This window comes from Megascapheus bottae, chromosome 10 (genome assembly GCF_031878675.1).
Source record: "Megascapheus bottae isolate mThoBot1 chromosome 10, mThoBot2.hap1, whole genome shotgun sequence".
Classification (NCBI taxonomy): Eukaryota; Metazoa; Chordata; class Mammalia; order Rodentia; family Geomyidae; genus Megascapheus; species Megascapheus bottae.
In genome coordinates, this window is record NC_143518.1 from 1,661,982 (window position 1) to 1,673,285 (window position 11,304).

Here is an 11,304-nt window from a genome sequence, read left to right on the forward strand (position 1 = left end):
CTCACAACTAGAGATATCCCTGAACTATTTCAGGCCAATGCATTCCCAGACCTTGTTCTTCAGTTTTTCCTTCCATTCTCCCAATGTATTCCATTGGGGTTTAATCTAGTCAGAGTCAATTTCTGTTGTTTGCTACCTCCAAATTTTATGGGACACTGAAGGGATTGGACTGGTTCCCTCAGATAGTCAAACCACAGGACTGTAGTTCAGGGTGGTGAGTTTGGCTCTCTTTCAGTCAACTTTGATTTATACCGTCTGTGATCACATAGCATCTTTGGTCACAAAGGGATATTACTAGGAAGCTTGCCAGTCGGTTGACAAATCTATTGCTTATAAGATGAAGATGAAAATCCAAGTATCAGCTCACCAAGGGCAAGTCAGTAGTGAAGGCCTTTCTGAACAAAAGTCATAGATAGCCTGAACTGTGGTTTCCTACACTATCTGCAGTGCTTAAAGTTCACTTCTCAAGTTCTTCAAAAGTGTGGAGGCCGCTGACGACGCACAGGTGTACATAATTTGAGTGGACAGATGGAATTTTAGGAGAAATGGGAAAGAAGGAGTATAATTATCTGTCCTCTGGAAAAGGCTCTGCATATGCCTATGATCAGCTGATTCTCCATGAGACCAATGGCTATTACTTGAGCACGGGTTTCTGAGGGCAGAACTTGCAATTGAGGTCAAACTGTTAAAGTGGCTGACCACAGTTGCCCCTAATAGGATAGCAGAAACCACCCACTGGACGTCGGACAAAGTGCTCTTGCTTCCAAGCCTGATGCTTTCTAGAGCTCAGGAGATCTGTAGAGCTGGAGGATTAACCCATCATTTCAGAAGCATTTTTCATAGTTTCAAAATCACTGATTTTTTTTGACTATTCAAGCTCTTTTTTTTCCCTTTTTTTTTTGTTTTTGGTCAGTTATGGGGCTTGAACTCTGGGCCCTGTCCCTAAGCTCTTCATCTCAAGACTACTGCTCTACCCCTTGAACCACAATACCACTTCCAGTTTTCTGGTGGTTAATTTAAGAGAAGAGTCTCAAAGACTTTATTGCCCAGACTGGCTTTGAACGTGATCCTCAGATCTCAGCCTCCTGAGTAGCTAGGATTACAGGTATTAGCTATCAGTACCCAATTTATCCAAGTCATTTCTACTATGGCAATTTATTCATTGTGTTGCATGATGTGTCTATTAATACTTCATTCCTTTACTTGAACTTTAAACCATTGGACAAACTGTTTTCCATCAGTGTAATTCTTTTTTTCTTCTAAGCTCACCACACACACACACACACACACACACACACACACACATACATAGCTTAGGGGGAAACTCATAACCCATCATCATATTGCCTAAGGAAAAGCTGAATTCATTTTTTTCCCTTTCATTTACTCTAAATTCTCTGGCTGAAGACCTACCCAGCTGAAATGGAAACACATGGCTACCACATTGGGTCAACAGAAAGTGCATGAGAGACCATGTAGTTACATTTTTATTTTCTGCTCAGTGGCAAAACTACTAACAAAATTAAAGGAATCAATTTCTTCCCAGTCAACACTGAAATTATTATTTTTTTAAAAAGCATAGTAGGAGTTTTTGAGATACCTCCAGTTTTTTAAATTTTGGTGAGATCCACAGCTCAGTTCACTTTTAATGGCATGACTTACTTTTTGCCATTCACCCATAAAAAAGCTTTGAGATTTTTCTTGTGTTGTTTGTTTTGTTTTGTTTTTAAGACAGCATCTTGCTATGTATACTTCCTGCTTCGCCTTGAACTCATGATCCTCCTGCTTTAGTCTCTAGAGGTTTTGTTTGCTTACTTCCTTTCAGTACTGGTGTCCACACTCAAAGCCTCATGCTCACTAGAGGGGCAATAGAATTTAATCTATGCTCCAGTCTCTTCTATATTTTAAAACAGGGTCTTGTGGTATGTACTCAGGGTTGGCTTTGGACAAAGCTCCTCCTATTTATGTCTTTCACACAGCTGAGATTACAGGAATGAATCCACTATACCTAGCTTGGGGTCTTGCTAAATTTTGAAGAGGCTAGCCTCCAACTATGATCCTTTTGACTTTTTTTCTTTCGTCTGTTCTGTAGCTTGAACTCTGGGCCTGGGGGCTGTCCCAGAGCTCATCAGCTCAAGGCTAGCGCTCCAATATTTGAGCCACAGTGCCTCCTCCAGTTTTCTAGAGGTTAATTGGAGATAAGAGTCTCAGGTCCTTTTGTGCCTGGGCTGACTTTGAACCTTGATCCTCAGATCTCAGCCTCCTGAGTAGCTAGGATCACAGGCATGAGCTACTAGTGCCCGGCTGATCCTTCAGTCAACCCTCCTGATCTTTATCTCCATCATAGCAGGATTAAGGTATGAGCCACTAGATCTGGCTCCACCACATAGTTTTAAGCCCTCATAACAAATAAGATAAAGGAAATAGAGAACAGGAAAACATGATTAAGTAAATAGGACGATATCCAACACGAGGCGAACGAGTTGAGTTTTGAATAAAGACAGCAAACACACTCATAAAAGTAGCTCAAAAATAACTAAATGAAATAAGGTTCATGATTTAAAAACAACTGGAAGTAGAATGGAGGAAAGAAATGAGTTTGACTTGAAGCTAGTTGTGTGTTTGTGTTTCTGCTCCTCACCCTCTCCCACACAGCACTTCCAGGAATTCACCTAAATGCAAAAGGGGACAGTTGTTACACACTTGTCTATGTGTCAAGAATGAGCCGAAAAGAAAATTTGCAAACAAACTGGGTAGAACGGTTCCAGAAATAATGAATTTTAAGTGTCTTTTTTGGTTACCTATTGCTTAGCCACCTTAGGAATAGAAAAATGGAATTATCTTCAGTAAATGGGGAAGTATTTTATTCTGGAGTCTTTAATGTATATTTATATGTGATGAAGTAGAGAATGAGTTGGGAGCTGAGGGCTCACGCCTATAATCCTGGCTGTTCAGTAAACTGGTGCCTAGAAGATTGTAGTTTGAAGCCAGCCTGAACTATCTCATGGAAAATGTCCTTCAGACTTCATCTCCAGAATACCCAATCAAAACATGGCTGGGGAAAGGACAACATGGTAGAGCAACCAGCTCTTAGTTCAAAACCAAGTATTGCTGGAAGGAAAAACCAAACAACAAACATTTCAGGTGCTGCTAGTTTATACTTTTCATCTCAGCTACTAAGGAAGCTGAGATCTGAGGATCATGGTTTGAAGCTAGCCAGAGTGGAAAAGTCCGTGAGACTTGTATCTTCAAGAAGTAGAGCACTAGCCTTGAGTGAAAAGGCCAAGTAAGAGTGGAAGGCACTGAATTCAAATCCCAATACTGGAGAAAACAAAAAACAAACAAACAGACAAATCAATATTGTCACTACAGCAGAACAGAAAATGGTGAGGAGAGGGCCAGGAGTTTGGCCTAGTGGTTAAAGTGCTTGCCTAGCATGCATGAAGACCCGGGTTCGATTCTTTGGTACCACATACATAGAAAAAAGCCGGAAGTGGTGCTGAGGCTCAAGTGGTAGAGCTCTAGCCTTGAGAAAGTTCAAGGACAGTGCTCAGGCCCTGAGCTCAAGCCCAGGACTGGCAAAAAAAAAAAAAAAAAGAAAATGATGAGGAGAATGGGAAAATGGGTCTCTCCAGTGTATTGGGTAATAAAGTAATTTGATTCTATTGAACCCTAGAATCAAGGACTAACCAGTGGGATAAAGTCCTCATAAATAAACATTTATTTGGCCCTGTTGATGGGTCCAGTGACAAAATGTTCATTGCCTTTCATGCTGTGGGGTGTTTCAGAGTCATTTCTGTTGAGTTGGTAAAAAGGGGAGCTACAGTCTATGACTTGGGTTATAAGCTCTTACCAGCTCTTCCTGTGTTCAAGACACAGCCCCAGTATTCGATGCATCATCTGACCCAATGTAATTAGGGAGGCAAGATTCTGTGAGATGGGAGTGACACAGCAGACAAGATGCTCAGGCTTAACTTGGCTCCTCCTTCATCTGCCTATCACAGGTAATGACTGTGGTTGTCCTTTGGACAGTTACCTGCTTTAACCTGCTAACCTGCATTGCCTTCTCAAGAAGAGCTGGTGGCTCACACCTGTAATCCTTGCTCTTCAGAAGGCAGAGATAAGAAGATAGCAGTTCAAAGCCGGCTTGAGCAGGAAAGTCTAGGAGACTCTAATCTCTAATTAAGCTAAAAAGCCAGAAGAGGAGGTGTGGCTCAAGTGATCGAGCACTAGCTTTGAGCAAAAAACAAAACAAAGCAAAAAAGTTCTGAGCCGGGAGTGGTGGCTCACACCTGTAATTCTAGCTACTCAGGAGGCTGAGATCTTAGGGTAGAGGTTCAAAGCCAGCCCAGGCACTAAAGTCCGTGAGAATCTTATCTCCAATTAACTACTAGAAAATCAGAAGTGGTCCTGTAGCTCAAGGGGTAGGGTGGTAGCCTTGAGCTGAAAGAGCTCAGGGACAGCATCCAGGCACAGAGTTCAAGATCCAGGACTAGTACGGATGGGGGAGCAACAACAACAAAAAAGAGTTCAGGAAGAATGTGTGACAAATGACTAGCAGCCTAATAGAAACAATGTGGATATGGATATCACTGATATTATCTCCCTCTCCTATATGGTGTTAGCTCTTAAGATAGTTGCAAGTGTTTTAGCTCTCTGGAGTAGGAGAGAAGATTTTGATGGAGCTATGAAAGCAGAAATGTATTTCCTACTTGTGGATGATATCAATTTTGAGAATCATAGTTCTTTTTCTGATAGGAGAGAACACTACCTAATTTTCCATCTTATTAGCTCTTGAGTCTGCAGCACCTTCAGCAAGAATAATTTTTATATAATGATACATAAAGCTAAAAAAAAGAAAAACAACCCTGTGTGTGTATGTGTGTGAGTGTGTGTGTGTGTGTGTGTGTGTGTGTGTGTGTGTATTATATGTACTGTGGAGTATGGTTTCTCTAGTTTCTTTATTCTTCTCTTGCAGTTTTTTTTTTCTTTTCCCTTGCTCTTCTTTTTCTTTCTCTAGGAGTTTGAACTCAGGCCTTACTTTGCTTGGCTTGCTTGCTCAACTGGCATTGTTCCATACCTTTAGCCCAGCTTTTTGCTGGTTATTTTGGAGATGAAGTCTCTTGGACTTTGCCTAGGCTGAGTTCAAACCATGATCTAGGATAAAGATGTAAGCCACCAGCACCAAGATTTTACATTTAATTTTTTTTGTCATCCAGAAGATTCGGAGAGCTGGAGAGAATTGGAAACCCAGTTGTCAAGACTTTCAGACTACTTACAGAAACATAATAGGCTATCTGCAGGGGATACTTTGTATTGACTATCTCTTTTACAAACAGTTAATAATACAAGAGCTTATAATACAGTGGCATCTTGGAAAGTATTATATCCACTGATTAAATTAAAAGATTAAACAGCTATTAAGTAAAAACTGAAATGGATTTATATGCCCTCAAAGTGATGTGTGGCTAAAAGATCTCTGATGCTTGAATAATTGCGTTCAACCTACAAGATCCTTCTGAGTTTACTAAATGAATTCCTAACACAGGAAGGAAGTAGTAAGTAAAACGGACAATGTAATTGCCGTGACTTAACAATGCCTGTCTTTTCATTAATAATTTCCATTTCTTGTCATTTACTAAGCTCCTGGAACATACAAGTGCTTCAAGGTATTAGTCATTGTATCCTCACAACAACTTCGTGAGGTGGTTTCATTTTATGGATAAAAAAGTGAGGCTTAGACCGGGAGTTTGGCCTAGTGGCAGAGTGCTTGCCTAGCATGCACGAAGACTCGGGTTCAATTCCTCAGTACCACATACATAGAAAAATGCCTGAAGTGGTGCTGAGGCTCAAGTGGTAGAGCTCTAGCCTTGAGAAAGTCCAAGGACAGTGCTCAGGCCCTGAGCTCAAGCCCAGGACTGGCAAAAAAACGAAAAAAGGTGAGGATTTGTACGCGCGCGCATGTGTGTGTGTGTGTGTGTGTGTGTGTGTGTGTGTGTGTGCATACTAAGCAATATTCTTAGTTATAAATTGAGACAACTGACTGGGTAACAGTAGCTTACACCTGTAATCTGTCTACTCAGGAGGCTGAGATCTGGGAATTAAAGTTCAAAGCCAGCCTAGGCAGGAAAGTCTTTGGGACTTCACCCCGGCCCTGAGTTCAAGCCCCAGGACTGAAACCACTATCTTCCACATATTGGCACAACCAGATCTTGGAGCCAGTTCTATGCTGTCATAAATTACCACAGTAAACTCTCACTGCATGTAATAGAAAGAAGGTGTTATTTTTTTCATTTTCTTAAAAATTAATTTTTTTTGCTTTTTTTTTTTTTGCCAGTCCTGGGCTTGAGCTCAGGGCCTGAGTACTGTCCTTGGACTTTCTCCAGTCTAGAGCTCTACCACTTGAGCCTCAGCACCACTTTGGGCATTTTTCTATGTATGTGGTACCGAGTAATCAAACTGGGGTCTTCGTGCATACTAGGCAAGCACTCTACCACTAGCCTAAACTCCCAGCCCTTTTAAAAATCTTTTTAAAAATTATTCAGAGAAATAAGCTATGTGATTTACTACAGATTGCCATCATAGAAAGGCCAATTATGGAATTATAAACTGTAGAAACTGCTACCTGAAAGTATTTATGCTTTGAATAAATAGCTTTGGGATAAAGATGACATACAAATTAGCTGGGAAGATGACAAATAGGAAAAAAATACATGATTGATTGAAACAGACAGTCCTTGAATAACGTAAGCTCTTGGATTTCTGTGGCAAAAATGAATATAATATGTAGGAGTTTTGTGAGGGTGAAATATTTAGAAATATACAGCATAGACTCTAGCTCACATGAGGCACTTTGTAGGTTGTCATTATCACTTTTTATTTGAATGTTATAATGCCAGTGTAGATGAAGACTATTTGTATAGAGGCAATCAGACAGAAGGGTGTTTTCTCTAAACAGAAAAGGGGGCATTCTTTATTTTGTAAAGTGCCTGTTTTGTTCCTTTAGTGAGACCAGAGTTTTAAAAACTAAGTAATGGGCCTCGAGGTTGGCCTAGTGGTTAAAGTGCTTGCCTAGCATGCATGAGGACCCGGGTTCAATTCCTCGGTACCACATACATAGAAAAAAGCCAGAAGTGGTGCTGAGGCTCAAGTGGTAGAGCTCTAGCCTTCAGAAAGTCCAAGGACAGTGCTCAGGCCCTGAGCCCAAGCCCAGGACTGGCAAAAAAAACCAAAAAACAAAAAATAAAAACTAAGTAATAACTTAAATAATATAAAATATACGATTTTCAAGGGTGCTGCTTATGAATTAAAACAAATATATATACACATCATTGTAACCAGTAGCACAATCCAGAGAGAAATTTCCACAATTGCACAAACTTTCCTTCAGCTTATTCCTCTGGATTTCTTTCTTTCTTTTTTTTTTTTTTGCCAGTCCTGGGCTTGAGCTCAGGGCCTGAGCACTGTCCTTGGACTTTTTCAAGGCTAGAGTTCTACCACTTGAGCCTCAGCACCACTTCTGGCTTTTTTCTATGTATGTGGTACCGAGGAACCGAACCCAGGTCTTCGTGCATGCTAGGCAAGCACTCAATCACTAGGCTAAACTCCTGGCCCCATTCCTCTGGATTTCTTTTTCCTAGGTTCATTTTCTCTACTTGAGGACTGCATATAAATTAAATTATATAGCAGATCCATTTTTGTGTCTGTTCTTTTGGATGTCTGCAAAATTCATCTGTGTCATTGCTCAGTCAGTGGTTCATTTGTTTTCCTTACTGAGTAATTTTCCATGCTCTGAGCATACCGTAAGGTTCAACTGTTAATTTGTTTCTTTGCTTGCTCGTTTCATCCAGAGATTGATGGTATTATGAATAAAGCTACTATTAAACATTCTTTAATATAACAGTCTTCATTTCTTTTTGGTAAATGCTCAAGTTACAGGTTTATTTTTTTTTTAAATTGGTCATGCGCTCGAACTCTGGGCCTGAGTATTGTTCCTGAGTTCTTCAGCTCAAGGTTATTGCCCTACTGCTTCAACCACAGTGCCACTTCCACTTTTCTGGTGGTTAATTGGAGATAAGAGTCTCACGGACTTTAGTGCCCAGAATGTCTTAGAACCGAGATCCTCAGATCTCAGCCTTCTGACTAGCTAGGATTACAGTCATGAGCCACTGCACCCAGCTCAGTTTAGGTATTTTTTTTAAGCCCTCGAATTCTTTTTAAGTACTTATATTGTTTTACAGTTATACTCACTGTGTATATAGTTCAGTTTCACTCCCGCCCCCATCTTTTCTTTCTGTATGTATGAAATTATTTCATACTGTCATTTTCATTTGGTATAAATTAATAAATTATCATTTAATGGCTATAGTCTTTTTTAACATAAGCACTATATGTGTGTGTGTGTCTGTGTGTAATATTATATATTTGAGTGTGTGTGCTAGTACATACACTTGAATTTAGGACCTTGACTCTTACTTGGCTTGCATACCCACAGATGGTACTCAATCTACTCTATCACACTTCTTCTAGTCAAGCATTTTGCTAGTTATTTGTAGATGAGATCTTTCAGACTTTTCTGCCTGGACTGGCCTTGAACTGTGCGCCTTTGGATTTTACCTTATTACATAGCTAGGACTTGCACCTGGTTTGAATATTTTTTTTTCATGTACTGTTATATAATTGTGTTTTTTTGAACTAATTTGAATTTATGTGAATTTTCACTGAATTATAAAAGTTTTTTGATACAATCTGGTTGTAAGATTGACATGAAATTTACATATTCATCACAAATATAATTTTTCCCATTGGTGAACTTGTACGATTACCCTTCCTTCCTTTGTTCCTTCCTTCCTTCGTTCCTTCCTTCCTCTCTTGTGTGCACGTGTGTGTGTGTGTGTGTGCGCACATACATATGCATTCATGTTGGTCCTGGAGCTTGAACTCAGGGCCTGGGAATGATCTTTTAGGTTTTTTTTTTTGCTCAAGGCTACACTTGAGCCACACTTGAGTCTCAGCTCCATTGTTTGCTTTTTGCTGGTTAGTTGGAAATAAGTCTCCCAGACTTTACTGCCCGACTGGCTTTGAACTGTGATTCTCAGACCTCAGTCTCCTGAGTAGCTAGTACCTTTTTTTTTTTTTAATAAGCCACAGTGCTGAAACACCATTTCTTTACTTTCTTTTTCCTGTTTGCAGGAATGGGTTTGAATTCAGGGGCTGGGAACTATCTCTCAGCTGTTCACTAAGGATAGCTCTCTACCACTTGAGCCACAGCTCCACTTCTGACTTATTTTTTTGTAGTCAATTGGAGATAAGAATCTCATGGGCTTTCCTGCCTTAGGCCAGCTTTAAACCACAATGCTCAGTTCTCAGCGGTTCTCAGTTCTCAGTTAGCTCACTTCTCTCTGGAGTAGCTAGGGTGCTAGGTGTTAAGCACCAGTAATTGGCATTGTTGCATTTTTTTTTTTTGCCATTCCTAGGGCTTGAACTCAGTGCCTGAGCACTGCCCTTGGGCTTTTCCTCAAGGCTAGGACTTTACCCCTAAAGCCACAGAACCACTTCTGGCTTTTCTACGTCTGTGGTACCGAGGAATTGAACCGGATCTTTGTGCCTGGTAGGCAAGCACTCTATTACTAGGCGTAACTCGCGACTCCACTGTTGCATTTTTAAATGATGTCTTTTGAAGAACAGAATGTTGTCATAATAAAATTTAGTTTGGGCTGGGGCGCTGTGGCTTGTGCTGTAATCCTAGCTACTAGGAGGCTGAGATCTGAGGATCATAGTTCAAAGCTAGCGCAGGCACTAAAAAAGTGTGAGACTCATTTCCAATTAACTACTAGAAAACTGGAAGTGGCATTGTAGCTCTAGGGGTAGGGCAGTAGACTTGTGCTGAAGAGCTCAGGGACAACGCCCAGGCCCAGAGTTCACGTCCCAAGACAACAAAATAAATACAAATAAAATAAAGTAAAATAAAATCTAGTTTGATAATTTACAATTTCTCTTATGGTTAGTGTGCTTTAAACCTTAAGAAATTTTATTCTGGCTGAAGGACACAAAGATTGGCCTCCGTGTTTGTATTCTATGTGCTTTCTTGTCCTTATTCTGTTTATAGCTGTGTTCCATTTTGAAACGCTTTTGTTTCTGACAGGAAGTAGGAGTGAGGGTTACATTTTTTCTGCATGGATTTCTAGTTGATTACTCTATTTCTAAAACACCTCTTTACATGTTGGTCTAAAATCAATTTATTCAATATGTTCCTGAAGCCTCAATATTTTTATATATGAAAGAATTCTTCACTTGCTCCTATATAAGCAAAATTATTTTAAGATAAAATGTTGTAAAATAATCATGTACAGGAGTATGTGAATGCACATGTCTTCTAAAACTTTTTTCTTTTTGTTGGTTGTGGGATTTGAACTCTGGGTCTGGGTGTTTCAGCTCAAGGCTAGTGCTCTACCACTTATGCCACAGTGCTACTTCTGGTTTTCTGGCAGTTAATTGGAGATAAGAGTCTCAGGCACTTTTTTTGCCCGGGCTGGCTTTCAACCATGATCCTCAGATCTCAGCCTCCTGAGTAGCTAGGAATGCAGGCATGAGCCACTGGCACCCGGCTAAAACTCTTAATAAACAATATAAAATACCAGACATTTTCTTTATTGTTTTCTGTCTTCATAACATCAGAAAACTAAGCTTCATCCTTAGGTCACTCTAAACCTTAACTCAGCATCTAATAAATAAATCTCCAAATATGGCCCATTATATCCCCTTTATATTTATGGGTCATTTCCACTTCTACCTATCTTCATTCTAGCTCCCATTCTCAAGTCAAGTAACAAACCATTTCTGTCTTCAGTCATAGCGTCCTAAATAGCCCCTCCCCCATCTATGCATGCCCACCACTCAAATATTCCACACTGTAGGCAAGGGGACAAATGAGGAGCCAGTGGTTCATACTTGTAACTCTAGCTACTCAGGAAGCTGAGATCTGAGGCTGCTGATCCAATGCCAGCCCAAGCAGGAAAGTCCATTAGACTCTTCTCTCCAATTAAATGCTACAAAGCTCGAAGTGGAAGTGTGGATCAAAAATGGTAGAGCAGCACCTTTGAGGGGGAAAAAGCTAAGGGCTTAGCACTTAGTTAAAGCCCGGGTCCTGGCACACAAAAAACAAAGACAATTTAGGAAAATCCCATTAAGGTACTCTAAAACCCACACTATGCCATACAGGAACTCTCCAGGTTCAACACCCGGGCTTTTTCTCCCATTATCCTGCTATATTTCATTGAAGTGTACAGACCAGTCTCTCTAGCT